Source organism: Canis aureus, chromosome 12 (genome assembly GCF_053574225.1).
Source record: "Canis aureus isolate CA01 chromosome 12, VMU_Caureus_v.1.0, whole genome shotgun sequence".
Taxonomy (NCBI): Eukaryota; Metazoa; Chordata; class Mammalia; order Carnivora; family Canidae; genus Canis; species Canis aureus.
In genome coordinates this window covers 64,027,748-64,040,926 of record NC_135622.1, presented here as the reverse complement: position 1 = coordinate 64,040,926, position 13,179 = coordinate 64,027,748, and the positions used below count along the sequence as shown (strand labels likewise).

The window sequence follows — 13,179 nt, the reverse complement described above, 5'->3', positions numbered from 1 at the left end:
AGAGGGGACCATTTTCCAAAGCGACGTTGCTAATGACTCATCCTCCGGGAAAGCCTGCGGATGTGCCGCGAGGAACAAGGGGGAAAGACCCGGGGCACAGAGGCAACGGCTCCCTTTGTCCTAACATGAGTTGTGTGATCTCCGTGACCGAGTGAGCCGTCGGTAGGACTCTGATGAGCTTAGTGTTGGACCTGAAATGTGACGTGTTTACCCAGTCTCACATGGACACGTCCAGCGTGTATGTATTTTGGGAGGCTCCGTGGGGCTGGAGCCCAGGCCCTGCCAGACTCGGAGGGGATCGACACAGACGTAGCAGGCGAGTGAGACCGCGTTGGACCCGATCAGTGCTGTTGACGTGTGCACCAAATACTGGGCACGTCCTGGACACAGGGGAAAGTGTCGCCTCACGAATGCGTGGCGTGGGATCGATGCTAGGATGAAGTCATGCCGACGGCGCTACATTAGGCAAAGGAGGGAGGGTCAGCGGGCCCGGGGAGCCAAGGCTGAGGCTGGGGGAGACTTCGAGGGGGACGTGTGGAGCTATTCAAACACAGTTCTGCAAAGATGTGAACACAAGAAAGAGCGTGATCAGTGCAGAAAACAGACGTCAAAACCAAACGCGGGGGGTTTGGAGTATGGGATGGTGGGGCTGGCAGGGAGGTGGCAGGCACCGGCCAAGGTCAGGAGGGGCACGCCAGCCTGGGGACTTGGGGATGCGACTCACTGCCAGGAGGGGCGTGGGTGGAAAGGGTGGGCGAGGCGGTCACCGTGGCGCCCTAGTGCCCGATGAGGGTCCTCAGAGCCTCTGCCGGACGCTCAAGCCCCTGCTGGTCCCAGGCGCATCCCCACAGCAGTGGGAAGAGGCGCGGATAGACCCGTGGCCGAGGGACAGGCTGTCTGGAAGGTGACACGTCCCAAGTGCTTGTGGCAGGCGCCACGCTGTGGGGCTGGGACAGACACTGGATGTCGCACTTCAGCCCCCCCCCCCCCCATGAGCAAGGGTCGCACACCTGCTTTAGGGATGGAGGCAAGGGGTCTGTACAGAGGTTGGTGCCGCACCCGGCGCGTACTCGGTCCTCGGGGGGACGTGGTGCCTGCGTTTCGATCCTCATCGCAGGTTTGTTCTCGCTCAGGGATCCGGCGACCCAGCAGGCCTGTCTCCCCGCGTGGTTCTGGACACTCACTACCGCGCAGTTTGCCACTTGGATCAACACTTCCCAGACAGTTCCCGCCGGGAATGAAAGGCAGTGGCAGTTACTTTACGTCTCTTAGAAAATGATTTCCTCCGGTTGCTTGGGTGCCTCTCGTGCTGTCGTAGCGCTGACACTACTCACCCGGGGCCCGGAGGACGCTGGCGTGTGCTGGGGCCCGGGGTCGAGGGACCTCGTTCCCATCCCAGCGTGCGACCCTGCTCGTTCCCCTCTTCCGTGTGCACGGATCCCTTTCTTCGTCCGTAAAGCAAGGGGCGCTGGCTGACTGCTGAGGCTCCACCAACTCTGAAACCCCGGGTGGCGGGTCATCTGCCTTTTGAAGCTCAATCCTTAACCACTGAGCTTTCTTACGTGCAATTCCTTGCACACGCCAGGGAGACTGAGTCAGGGGCCTCAGACGCTGGAGGACTGGCTGCCCACCAGCCAGGCTTCTCGGGGGACGGCCCTGGTCAGGAGACGGCCCTTGTGTCCCGTTTGTGTTTGTCCCAACGAAGGATTCGCCGCAGTGAGGGCGCCTGTCCTTGCAGGGTCGGCCCACCGTGTTCCAGGTCACGACGGCGGCCACCTGCCCAGCGAGGACTCCTGCTCCGCGCCGAGGTCCCCTGGTCACCGGAACAGAGCACCCGGCCTCCCTTGGACCATCAGGGTCACCCAGGTTGCGAGGACGTGATGTCAAAGTGGCCGACAGGGTGCTCTTCAGTGATGCTGCTCAGAGTGCTCCGCGTCACCAGGGCTGGGCTCCAGGCTTCATCCCTGTCCCGCCCACCCGCCTGCACACACTTCGCTGCCCGAGGTCTCCTGACGGTCCCCCGGTCGCTCAGACCTGAGACGGGCGCGAACCTCGGAGCAAGAGCACAGAGACGCTCCTTAGAACAGAGGCTGCCGTTAGCGACAGGCCGCTGGGGACTTGGAGGGCAGGTGCCTGCTGAGGGGACACCTGCGCGCGTGGGGTCTGCGCCCAAGACCTGGCAGGTGGGGGCGGGCCTGACCTCCGAGGCGCGGGCGGCTGCCCTCGATACTGCCCACCTGCTCCTCTGGTTGCAGCGACTGCCCTCCCGCCCCGGCTCCCTCCCCGTCCTCCAGAGCCCTGTGTGGGGGGGGACCCAAAGGGGGAGGAGTGGAAGCATCCCTGGGCCAGATGGGCGGGCGGGAGGAGGCAGCACAGGAGCGGGGGTGGGCCACGTGGAGGGACCGGCACATCCAGAGCCCTGCATTCCTGGCTCCGCTTTGCAAACACCCTGATGGGCTCCCGCATGCTGGCGGGGCCTCAGTTTACCCATCTGTGTGATGAACGGGTTGCCAGTCCCTTTGCTGGGCTACTTTGAGAAGCATCAGAAATCCCTGAATGGGGTCCTCGCTGTTCCCAGCGAAGTGCGGCTCCTAGCATCTCTCTGCTGCTTCTATTTATGATTTTGGAAACTGTTTCCATGAAACTCCCGGCCGTTGGCACTTGCCGGCCTCGGGCTCCTGGCACCTGCTGCTAACCGCTCGCTGCGTGCTCCGTCGTTTCCTGTGTCCGCTAATGTCTGCCGACCGTCTGACACGCTTGCCGCAGACACGTCCCGTGGGCCCCTTCTCCGCGGGCTCCAGTCCACGGGCGCCAGCTCCTGGAGCCTCCTGTGAACGTGTCGGCGACGGAGCTTTCACCCGCGCCTCAGGCAGCAGCTGCTCCAGCGGTGGCTCAGGCTCGCAGGCGCCTCCCGGTCCGTGAGACCCGGGGTTCGGGGCAGGTCGGAGCGTGGCCTTGGGGGCAACCCTGCCATGTGAGCTTGGGGGCCGTGGATCCCGCGAGCCCACATTCTGCACGTTTTGCGTGTGCCGCCGAGGTGGCCAGCCGCCCGGGAGGAGGGAAGGCTGCCGCCCCCCTCACCTGGCGCGTGTTGCCAACGCAGGTGCCGTAAAAGTGAGCGGGCTTCCGACTGCGACACACTCAGAGCCGTCGGGGCTCACGCCGACCAGCACACGCCAGTCCTTCCAGCAAGACCAGGGCTAACTGGGAAGCGGGAAGCGGGGACACAGACGTGGCGGGAGCACCCGAGCTCAGCGGACGGTGTGGGGTCCACGTCGTCCTTCCCGCCAGCTGCGTGCTTCCCACGGTGGCCCGCGGGGCCTTGCGGACGGCTGGTGGTCAAGGACTGTTTGCTGAATGAACAAACCATAGTTGTCCCCTTTTGTTAAAAATGACAGCACTTACCCCATCCTGGCGTGACTACGGGTTTCCCCAGTTGGAAAAAGCAGCCTGCGTTTCCTTGTGAGGTTTTAGGGCCGTCGTATCCTGTCCGGTAGCCGCGAGGCATGGCTGGCTATTTAATTAAGATTAAAGACAATTTAAAAATCAACTCCTCAGTCGCGCTGGTCACATTTTAAGTGTCTGGTGACGTCCATCGGGACCATCGTTCAGCGGGCAGGTGTGTGCCACCGGCCGGGACTTGCAGGTGCGCAGCAGGCGCGTGCGGGGTGAGCCCCTGCTGGACGGGACGCCGGTGCTGCGGGGACAGGGGCTCGGGGAGGTCGCTCGGGTCCCAGGACTCGGGCTTCAAGGCAGCTCGGTCTCCTCCTGCAGTCCCTCACGGGAGCATGTTCTGTGAACCTGGAGCACAGTGGGACTGATCCGTCCCCAGGGATGGGCGGGTACCGGCGCGGAGCTCAGCCCCCCCCCGCCCCCCGCGTGCCCGCGGGTGCCTCCCTGGCGTGGAGGCAACCCCAAAGGCCAGGTCCTCATTGGCGGGGGCTTGACAGGCTCCATGCCTTGCGTGTCCACACCCACCCCCAACCCTTTATGGACGTGTGACACTTGAAGGTGACGACGGCAAATGGGTTTTCTGCTTGTTTCATGCAGTTGAAACCTCAGAGCACCCGCGATACGGTTACTGTCGGGGACGGGAGCTTGCGTGGGGCCTGGCGGGAGCTTCTCGAAGCTGCAAATGCAGAACCGCGTCGAATCTCCCGCACGGCCCCCGTGTTCCCTGAGCGTCACTGTGCCGTCCGGATGCCCCGAAACTCCTCTCAGTTGTTGCAGCTTTTACGGTCCTGCCGGTGTTCACGGGACTTAACAATCTTGAGTCTTTCCTCTCACATCTTTTTTATCATTTTAGAAAATTGGTAACTTTCTCTGAGAAAATGTCATGTCTCTCATGCTCTCCAGGCTGCTTGCTGTTTTATTTTTAATGGTCTCTTACTTGAGGTTTTTATTTATCTAGTTTCTTTTTTTTTCTTTAAGATTTTATTTATTTGTTCACGAGAGACCCAGAGAGAGAGGCAGAGACCCAGGCAGAGGGAGAAGCAGGCTCCATGCAGGGAGCCCGACGCGGGACTCGATCCCGGGACCCTGGGGTCATGACCTCAGCTGAAGGCAGATGCTCAACTGCTGAGCCCCCCGGGTGCCCCTTATTTAACTAACTTTAATGTAAACAGAGGACGAGGCCTCAGTAACTGAAATCAGATTTGCTGGCGTGTTCCTCCTCCGACGCTGTCTTACGGGAGGGTGGCCAGCTGGGCTCCCGGGTGCATGGGTGCTCTGGGTATAACCCTCCTTGCACAGGTGATACTTATTCTGTGTTGCCTGAAGAGCCTCCGCTGTGCTGGGCTTAAAAGAATGATTTTGGGGCCCCGGGTGGCTCAGGGGCTGAGCGTCTGCCTTTGGCCCAGGGCGTGACCAGGGCTCGACTCCTGGGATCGAGTCCCGCGTCGGGCTCCCTGCGTGGAGCCTGCTTCCCCTTGTGCTTGTGCCTCTGCCTCTCTCTCTGCATCTCTCATGAATAAATAAATAAAATCTTTAAGAAAAAAAGAAAAAAGGTAGTATTTGGATGTGATTCTGGACAAGGACAGCACGACTCACCGAGCACCCTGCTGCTGTGTCTGCCGTCGTCCCCGGCGTCAGTCCTACGCCCTCACAGCCGCTCTCTGGCGTAGAAACGATGATAGTTCCCCTTCTAAGGACGGGGCCCCGAGTTCTTGCCGAAAGCCACACGACTGAGTCACGTTGAACAGAGCGCTTGAACCTCCCGTGTCCCCGTGTCTTGCCTTCCCGGTCCCTCTTCCTCATCGGGCCACTGTCAGGACCCGTTAAGACGGTAACACGCCCGTTTCTTCGGCGTCTATCCTATGTAAGCGGAGATGAAATACTTCTGAATGAGTGGACCGGGTGGCCCTGCGCCCGCTGGCTAAGAACACGTTTCACGAGGCGCAGCGCACACAGTGCTTAGGCTCCTGGGACACGAACGCAGAGCAGCCCGATGGGGGCGGGAGGCAGGACGGGCGGATGGACGGGCTGCTGTGGGGAGGTCGGGCCACGCAGCCCCAAACAGGCTCCTCCATCGGGACCCCACTAGCGCCCCCGAGGGTCCCTGAAGGGGCTTCCACTGGCCTCGCCTCACTGCTCCATGCGCCCGTCCCCGAGGCCCCCGTCCCCCCGGGGACCCCGCCGGCCCTGCCTGGGAGCCAGGCCCACGTCTCGGCTCCAGCCCGCTGTCCCCTGGCCTCTCCTGTGCGTGCGGCGCCTCCACCAGCGGCTCACAGAGGAGGGCACGGGGGGCGGGGGGGCATGGGGACCCGTGTGTGTGAGGGCGTCCCCGCGCGCCCTGCCCGTCACGGAGGGCTGCCTGGAGGACCGCGCTGGCTGGTCCCTGTGCTGCCTCCTTCCTCGTGTTCTCGTTCCTGGCGATGGGCCCCCAAGTCCATGCTTTGTCAGGAGCCGGGTCCCTCTGGCTGCGGCCCGGTTTTCGCCTCCTGGCCGGGCGCCGGGGAGCTGCGCCCATCTGGAGCCGTGCAGGGAAACTCAGTATTTGCTTCTAGCGCAGTTTTCTGCTTATGTTGCCCTGGCCCCGGACGTGTCGGGCTGGGACGCTGCGTTCCTGGAGCTGCGCCTTGTCAGGTCTTCCCTTTGCTGTTTCCCCCCAGAGCTTTGTCCCCTTACTGTGAGGTTCCTTTGATGTTACCTTCAAGCCTTCTCTTGAGTTTTTATTTCTTGCTATTTTTCGTTTTTCTAAATTTCTTTGACGTCCTCATTGTTTTCTAAGTAACCGTCCTCCTATTTCTTTGAGACTATTACATTTTGGGGGGAGGATTTCCTTCTTTTCACATAGTCCTGCTTTCTCCATGCTGTCCTCTGCAGCTGTTTGGAGGCCCTTCCCCGCGCCCTATCTCTGAGCACCAAACCCCCTCACCCCACCGCGCACACAGGGCCGGGCTGTGGTGACCGTGGGCCTCAGGCACAGACTCATCCAGCTGCTCCACTCAGCCAGCTCGTCCAGCAGTAAGTGCTGGTATCCCCCTGGAATCTGGGGTCTAGGCATTCAGGGCCCGGATGCCCACCCAGCCCTCCCGTCTGCCCTCCACCTCCAGGGCCCAGCGAGAACCCTGGGCTTCATTCTCTCCAGAGAACAAGTCACCCTGGGGGACAGAGGTTGGTCATCGGGCCCGGGGTCCGCCCCGATGCACACGTGGAGCCACTTTCCCGGCTGTCAGATCCACCATCGGAGGCGCCGGGTGCCACCAATTCTCAAGCTCCCGGGGCTCTAGAGCTCAGGTCTCTTCGGGGCCACCCATGATGCGACTTGGTTGGGGTGCACAGTACTAGATGCTCGACTCCGCTGCTTCCAAAATTCCCCTGCTGTCCCTCCTCCCCCTTTATCCTTCCCCGTGTCCCTTTGCCTTTGGGAGCCAGACCCTCAGCAACCACTTTGGTGAGTTCCTCAAGGCAGCACGAGCTGCTAAGTGGGTTCAACTCCTCCTGGAGGGTGGACTGGGTCTTCTGTCATCTTAAGGAATTTGAAAAATGCGGCTCCATCCTGGTGTAGGATCTCAGAGCCCGCAGCATCCCCCGCAGCCGGCTCCCGGCCTCCCCCTAGCCCCACGCCCTCCCACGCCCTCCTCTCCGCTGACCCACGGCAGGTTCCGTCGCAAGTTCCACCTTGTCTAGAACGTCACTCCCGACCGGCCCAGAATCAGGATCCTCTCCCCGCAAGAACTCCGCACCGTTACTCAGCCTAACGCGGTGAACCACCTCACCGTGTTCTTGACTTCTCATGCGTTTCTCTTCTCATCTTGATTCGACTTGAGGATTCTCATCTCAATTCCTTGGCTTAGGGACTGCGCCTCCGAGCCGATGGTCCGAAGCCCTCCCCGCGCGGGGTGGTGGAGTGGGCCGTCGATACCTCTGCTCGCGATCCGTATCCTTGACACACCTGGCACGCGCCCTCCAGTCTTTAGACTCGGTCCCACCAGCGCCTGGCCTTCAACGGATCGGATCGTGTGCTGTCTCCTCTCCCTGCACAAAACAACACTTACCATCCTTGCCAGGATGTTGAGAACGTCAGGATAAAATTATCCCGGGAACCAAGCTACCTCTTGGCCGTAAGATCGAAAAATGAAACTGCTATATAAAAAACACAGAGACTCTTTCTATTTTAGTGAGAAGTCTGAAGTGGTTAAGAAGGTTCCCCGAGGAGGCCGGTCCATCACGAGCCCGTGTCCCGTGTGCCAGGAGACGCCGGTGACTATGACAACCCCCTCAGAGCAGCGACAGCTGGGGGAGGTAGGAGCCTTAGGAATCACTGAATCTGTCTTTTCACCCAGAAAACGAAGACACTGGTGCCAGAGAGATTCAGCGGCGTGCGCGGGCTCGGCACATTGGTCAGCATCAGGTCAGACGTCCTGTCTGCTAAGCAAGCGCCTCTTGCTTCAGGCACAGGGCAGGTGGAGGCGAACGGCAGCCAGAGAGAGAGCACCTGTGCCGGGAGCCCGTCCACGCCCTGCAACCCTGCATGCCCGCCCGGCCACCCGCGCCTCCGTCCACCTTAGCCAGAGGACCGGGAGCCGCCAGAGAGCCGCGGAAGCCAACGCCACCGCTGGCCACGCGCTGACGACCTTGTCTTTCTGAACATTTATGCGTTGGCACCAGCGCTCTCGGTCTCCGGGGCACTGGGTCACGTTTCGCACCAGCGACAGCGACCCCCTGGGCTGCGCTCAATCCAGATGGAGAAATGTGGTGCCCGAGGCAGCGACCGTGACACCACGGCCGGCCAGTGGCACCCAGTGGATACCAGCACAGGTACTCGGTACCGTGCTCACACTCAGCGCCCCGGCCGTGCTTCCCACTGGAGCGATGCCGGCACAGCTTCCCTGACGTGTAGTGACGAGGACGGGCAGCCAGGGTAGAGAAGCGGGACACGTGTTTGTGCCGGGGGCGGACATACACGAAAATACGAAAAACACAAAGCTCCTAGCTCTGGGAAACGAACAAGGGGTAGTGGAAGGGGAGGTGGGCAAGCGGACGGGGTGACGGGGTGACGGGCCCCGGGGGTGAGGGCGTTTAAATCGAACTGCAATAAAAATAAATAAATAAATAAAAATAAAAAATGTGAAAAAAATATAACTGGAAAAAAAAACCAAACACGAAGCTACAGATTTCCCACTCTTCCTCAAATACGTGCTGGGTTATTCTCCAGCAGGTGCTCGAGGACGCGGTACCTCGTCTGTGTATGGCTGGGGGGAAATGAGTCGATGGCACCGCATTTAAAATTCCGGTGGTGAAAGGATGGAGATGTTTATCGGTTTAGGGTGGGGATGGAGCTGACGCGTTAGCACACCCGAAGCTCGTACGGATGATGGATACGCCACGTCGTACAGACACGCGCACACGCACACACTCACTCCAGGCAAAATATGCCTTGGGTGGAAATCGTGAAGCTTCTTAAATATGCATTTTCTAATAAGCTGCTGCAAGTGAAATATATAAGCTCCCGCTCCGCGTAGATTTTCAAAGCTGCTCCACGGCTTAATGGGCATCAGGCTACAAATAATGAGCCTTAAAATCTGGTCATTATGAAGAGGATTAAAGATGTTTTCTTCGTAACGAAGCCCTGACTGTAATCTCTGTGGCGATGGTGAGCTACACGCTGTGGTGCCCGAGTTATTTTGTGGAACCGTGACCTCAGGACCGAATCCATCTGCCTCTGGGGCTTCCCTCCCCGTGTTCGGGGAATATCTCAGCTGGACCGGCTGTGTTTCCTCGTTGCTTACTTTCGACCGTCCGTCAGAGACACGGGTCCTCAGGAAGCACACGGCAGGCTTCGTGGTGCCCACCGCCCTCTCGCGCTTCCCTGTATGCACAGCCGTGGCCAGGGTGTGCGTCCGGGCCTCGAGGCTCGGGCCTTGGGCATCCCTGGCACGGCCTGCTCCTGTCCCTACGCCCAGACGACGAGACGTGTCAGACGTCCCTGCGGCAGGCTCCGCTGGCGCTCAACGGGGGCCTGGCCTTCGCACAGTCTGGTGGAAAGCCTCGGAGGTTGCCCTGTTTGTTTAGAACGAGTGGAGTGGGATCTCGCAGGGAAGGGGCTTTGGGGACAAACTGGGAAATCCTCTGCGCTCCTCCTAGCAGGATCTCTCCTGGATCTGGTGAGGCGCATCTTGGCCCCCTCGGTCTCCAGCAGGACCCTCGGGGACGTGCGTGTGCCCACGGTGGCCGTGGTGGTGGCTGTGGCCTCGTAGAATTCCCAGTCAGAAGGGACGTGGCACATGTGGTGGGGGGAGGGGGGCAGGCGGCTGGGTGTGAGGTCCCGGGGTGGGCGTGCGTGTGCACGTGTGACCAGCCCTGTCCCTAACCAGCCTCCTGGACGCAGGTCCTCAGCACTCCCCGCGCTGCTTGGCAGCTGCTCCAGGACTGTCGCCCAGGGCGCACCTGGCACGCGGGAGGCCCTCGGTGCACTTCATCTACTTCGGTTTGTCTTAATGAGCGCATGGCCCTTTTGCAGCCGGAGACGGGATGTTGGTGGAGAGGCTCTGACCCTCCCCACGGGTCCCCCACGGGTCCCTCACGCAGTGGCAACGCGGCGCTGAGGCTTCTGGGTGGCCGCCAGCACTCTGCCCGGGGAAAGGGGACAGGCTTCTTCAAACGGTCAGCACACCCGCTGAGTTCACCGCGCTAGGCTAACATCTGAGATGTAGAGCTTCTGTCTTTTTTAACGAAATGCAGTGGTGCTTCTTTCCCACCGTGTGGAAAACCTGCAGGGGGCCCCAGGGAAGAGGAGCCACGGCGCGCGGAACGACGCGGGTGCGGCCACGGGACTCGCCCCGTCAGTGGGGCTGCCACCAGGCACCCGCATCTGTCTCTGGATCTGTACACTCAGTACACGGGAATGTGTCCCTGTCGACTTTCCCCCAAACTCCCCCCCCCAACCACGGGTGCAGAAAAAGGCCAGTCGTGCCAACACCAAGGGTCTCAGACATGCGCTCGGGAGTGACCGCAGCTGTGCGACGGGGAGCTCGGGGAGCTCGGGGAGCCTCTTGGTGTGCCGTAGGCCCATGTGGGGGGCGCTCCAGAACTCAGGGTCTCGGGGGTCTGGTCCGCAGAAGGACGGCGTGAATCAGACCCTCGGCGCCCTCAGAGGTGTCGTCTGCCATACAGACGGACCACAGGCCCGTGTCTCGGGGGCCCTGGCAGCACCGAGGGGCGGCATTGGGGACTTCCTGTCCCTGGCGAGACGTCCACGGGGTGGGGGCGGGCGGGGGAGGCTCGGCGGACCTGCCCCCTGCTCAGGCCCCCTTGTGCTGGGATCCTACCATGTTTCCTGGAACGGATCCCAGTGCAATGGGGTTCCTCATGGGTTCTGCTGAAATAACAGCCTCAGAAATTGAAAAAGCAATGGGGAAGGGCCAGGGTGCCTAGCACGGGCCTGCGTGAGGAAGGCTAATTCCTCGGCGTTTGGGAGATGGCAGGTCAGGAGAGTCATTTCATCTCGTTGCCAGAAAAACAACCAGAACCCCAAACAAGGAGGCTGGATCCCATCGGCCGCTCAGAGCAGCTGCTTCAACATCCTGTGCACGTGGGCTTCCTGGGGCCACACGCAGACGACGTGGCCGGGACCAGCCGCAGCCCACGTCCCGCCCCCCCAGGTCAAGGCCAGGCCATGTGGAGGCTGGCTCTGGACGGAGAGGAGGGGGCTGGCGCCCACGGTCCTGGCTGCCCGGAGCAGGGTCTGGAGCAGGGCGGTCACCGTGCAGACGGGCGCCCAGACTCCCCAGGGACGGGCCCCCTGCGCTCCGGCTCAGACCCCAGGACCACGTGCAGACGGGCGCCCAGAGTAATTCTGTTTCTCCTAAGACGACCCTGTTACAAAAATGACTTCTCACTGCAGGGCTGAGAACAACGAGGGCTTTACTGTTCCTCGTCGTCCGGTGGCAACAATGTGATAAGGAAACGCAAGCCACCAACAGATAAGCAGGTGTGCCGTGTGCCGTGCGGGCTGGCGGGAATTCTCTGGCTGGTCCCACGCGGGTCTGCGCGGCACTAGGGGCGACCCGGGGGGCAGGGGCCGGGGCAGCCAGCAGGGAGGGTGGCGGCTGCGTGTGGGGGAGCCGAGGGGCCCCGGGGGGAGCAGGAACCCCGCCAGCAATCCACTCGCTTCCTTCTCCTGGAGGGTCCACTGAATGGCCACGGAAACCATTCAGTGTTAGAAACAGGAAAGAGGGCCCCAAGCGGAGGCTGTGACCTCCCATATCTAACTGTAGGTCAGAGCTGCTGAGCTTGCAGGGGCAGCCGGGCCGGTGACGGGCTGCGGGGCACCAGCTCTGCTCCCGCGGCCAGGGGGCTGCACGGGCCCGAGGCCGCCGTGGCATCTCCGCTTCTGCTCACGCAGGAGGGATGCTCGTAAGCATCTCACCGTCCTGGGCTGCGTCCGGGTTCCCTGTGCACCACAGAGCGGAAGAGCAAGGAGGCCATCGGGTGACGTCGAACCGGGGGCACAGACCGCAGCAGAAGGACGCGGGGTGAGGGGGCCGAGGGCTGGCGCTTGGATTCCCTCCCTGGGGCCTGAGCAAGGCCTGCGACCTCCCTGAGCCCCCACGTCCGTGGTCACGGGAGCGCCAGAGGACCTTCTAGGGTGGAGGAGGGCGACACGGCTGGAGGGCGACACGGAGGGCGACACGGCTGCAGGCACGTCCAGAGTCACCCGGTTCCATGGGCAGTTTGAGATGCTGGGTGAGGCGCAGACTCGCACCCTGGCCTGGCGCCTCGTCTGCATCCCGAGCTGCTCCTGGGCTGCGCATCTGAGAGCCGCTGGGTGCGGCCTCACCCTCACCGGCTGCCCCCCTGCACCCTGGCCCGGCCCCGGGGGCTGCCGCCATCCCGACGGCGAGCTTGCTGTCCTGTCCGTCCCGGCTCCCTGCCCACCTGCCCCACTGCCCCCCTTGCAGGCGACCCCCACCCGCGCAGCCCTCTCCGCGGCCCCTGCTTCTCCTGTGGTCCGAGTCTGCACTCGGGTGCTGGAAGGACCCGGCATCCCGGCGGCCAGGGACCAGTCGGTCACCACGGGCGCCTCAGCGCTTAGCACACAGCCGTCTGCTTGCAGGGGCTCCACAGCCCCCGGCTGGCTGAGGAATGTGCCAGAGGCTTCCCAGGTGCCAGGCCTGTCCCGCGTCCCACCCTGCATCCCTCCATGGCTGGCGGGAGGCTCCCTTTGCGAGGACACAGCCCAGGGCCGTGGCCTTGTTCCTCCTCTGCCCTCCCGTCCATCAGCCTCGCTCCTCGACGGCACTTGGGATGTCGTGTCACACGTGTTTTTGCAGAGAGGCTGTTGGTCCCTTGGCGTTCCTGACACACGGTACCGAGCCAACAAGTACCAGGATGGCAGCCCAGGAGCCTCCTCCAGTGAGAAGGGCAGCCTCTCGCCGTGGATGGGAAACTGAGGCAGAACCCCGTCTGTTCATGGAGTGTTCTGTTTCCCAATCATTTCCCCATTCTGAGCCCTTCCGCTTGGTAGGCAGCCTTGCCATCGGGTGGGTGTTTCGTGAGAGCCCCTGTGAGCCAGCGCTGTGAGGGGCGGCACAGGAGGCGGACAGGGCAAGGCTGCGTCCACTTTGGGGCGCAGAGGGCAGGCCTCGCGGGAAGGAGATTGCGTGCACAGGCAGGAGCTGCAGGAGCGGACGGGAGCCCGTGAGCACTCTGTTAGCTGTGCACCTCCTGGGCCGG

The 13,179-nt window shown here is 62.1% G+C and overlaps 1 protein-coding gene across 29 annotated transcripts in view; it reads right to left on the bottom strand.

Annotated features, from left to right (window-relative positions):
* The window catches only part of MYT1L (myelin transcription factor 1 like), a 404,915-nt gene that overhangs the window by 108,732 nt on the left and 283,004 nt on the right, over positions 1-13,179 (bottom strand). The window lies entirely within an intron of this gene.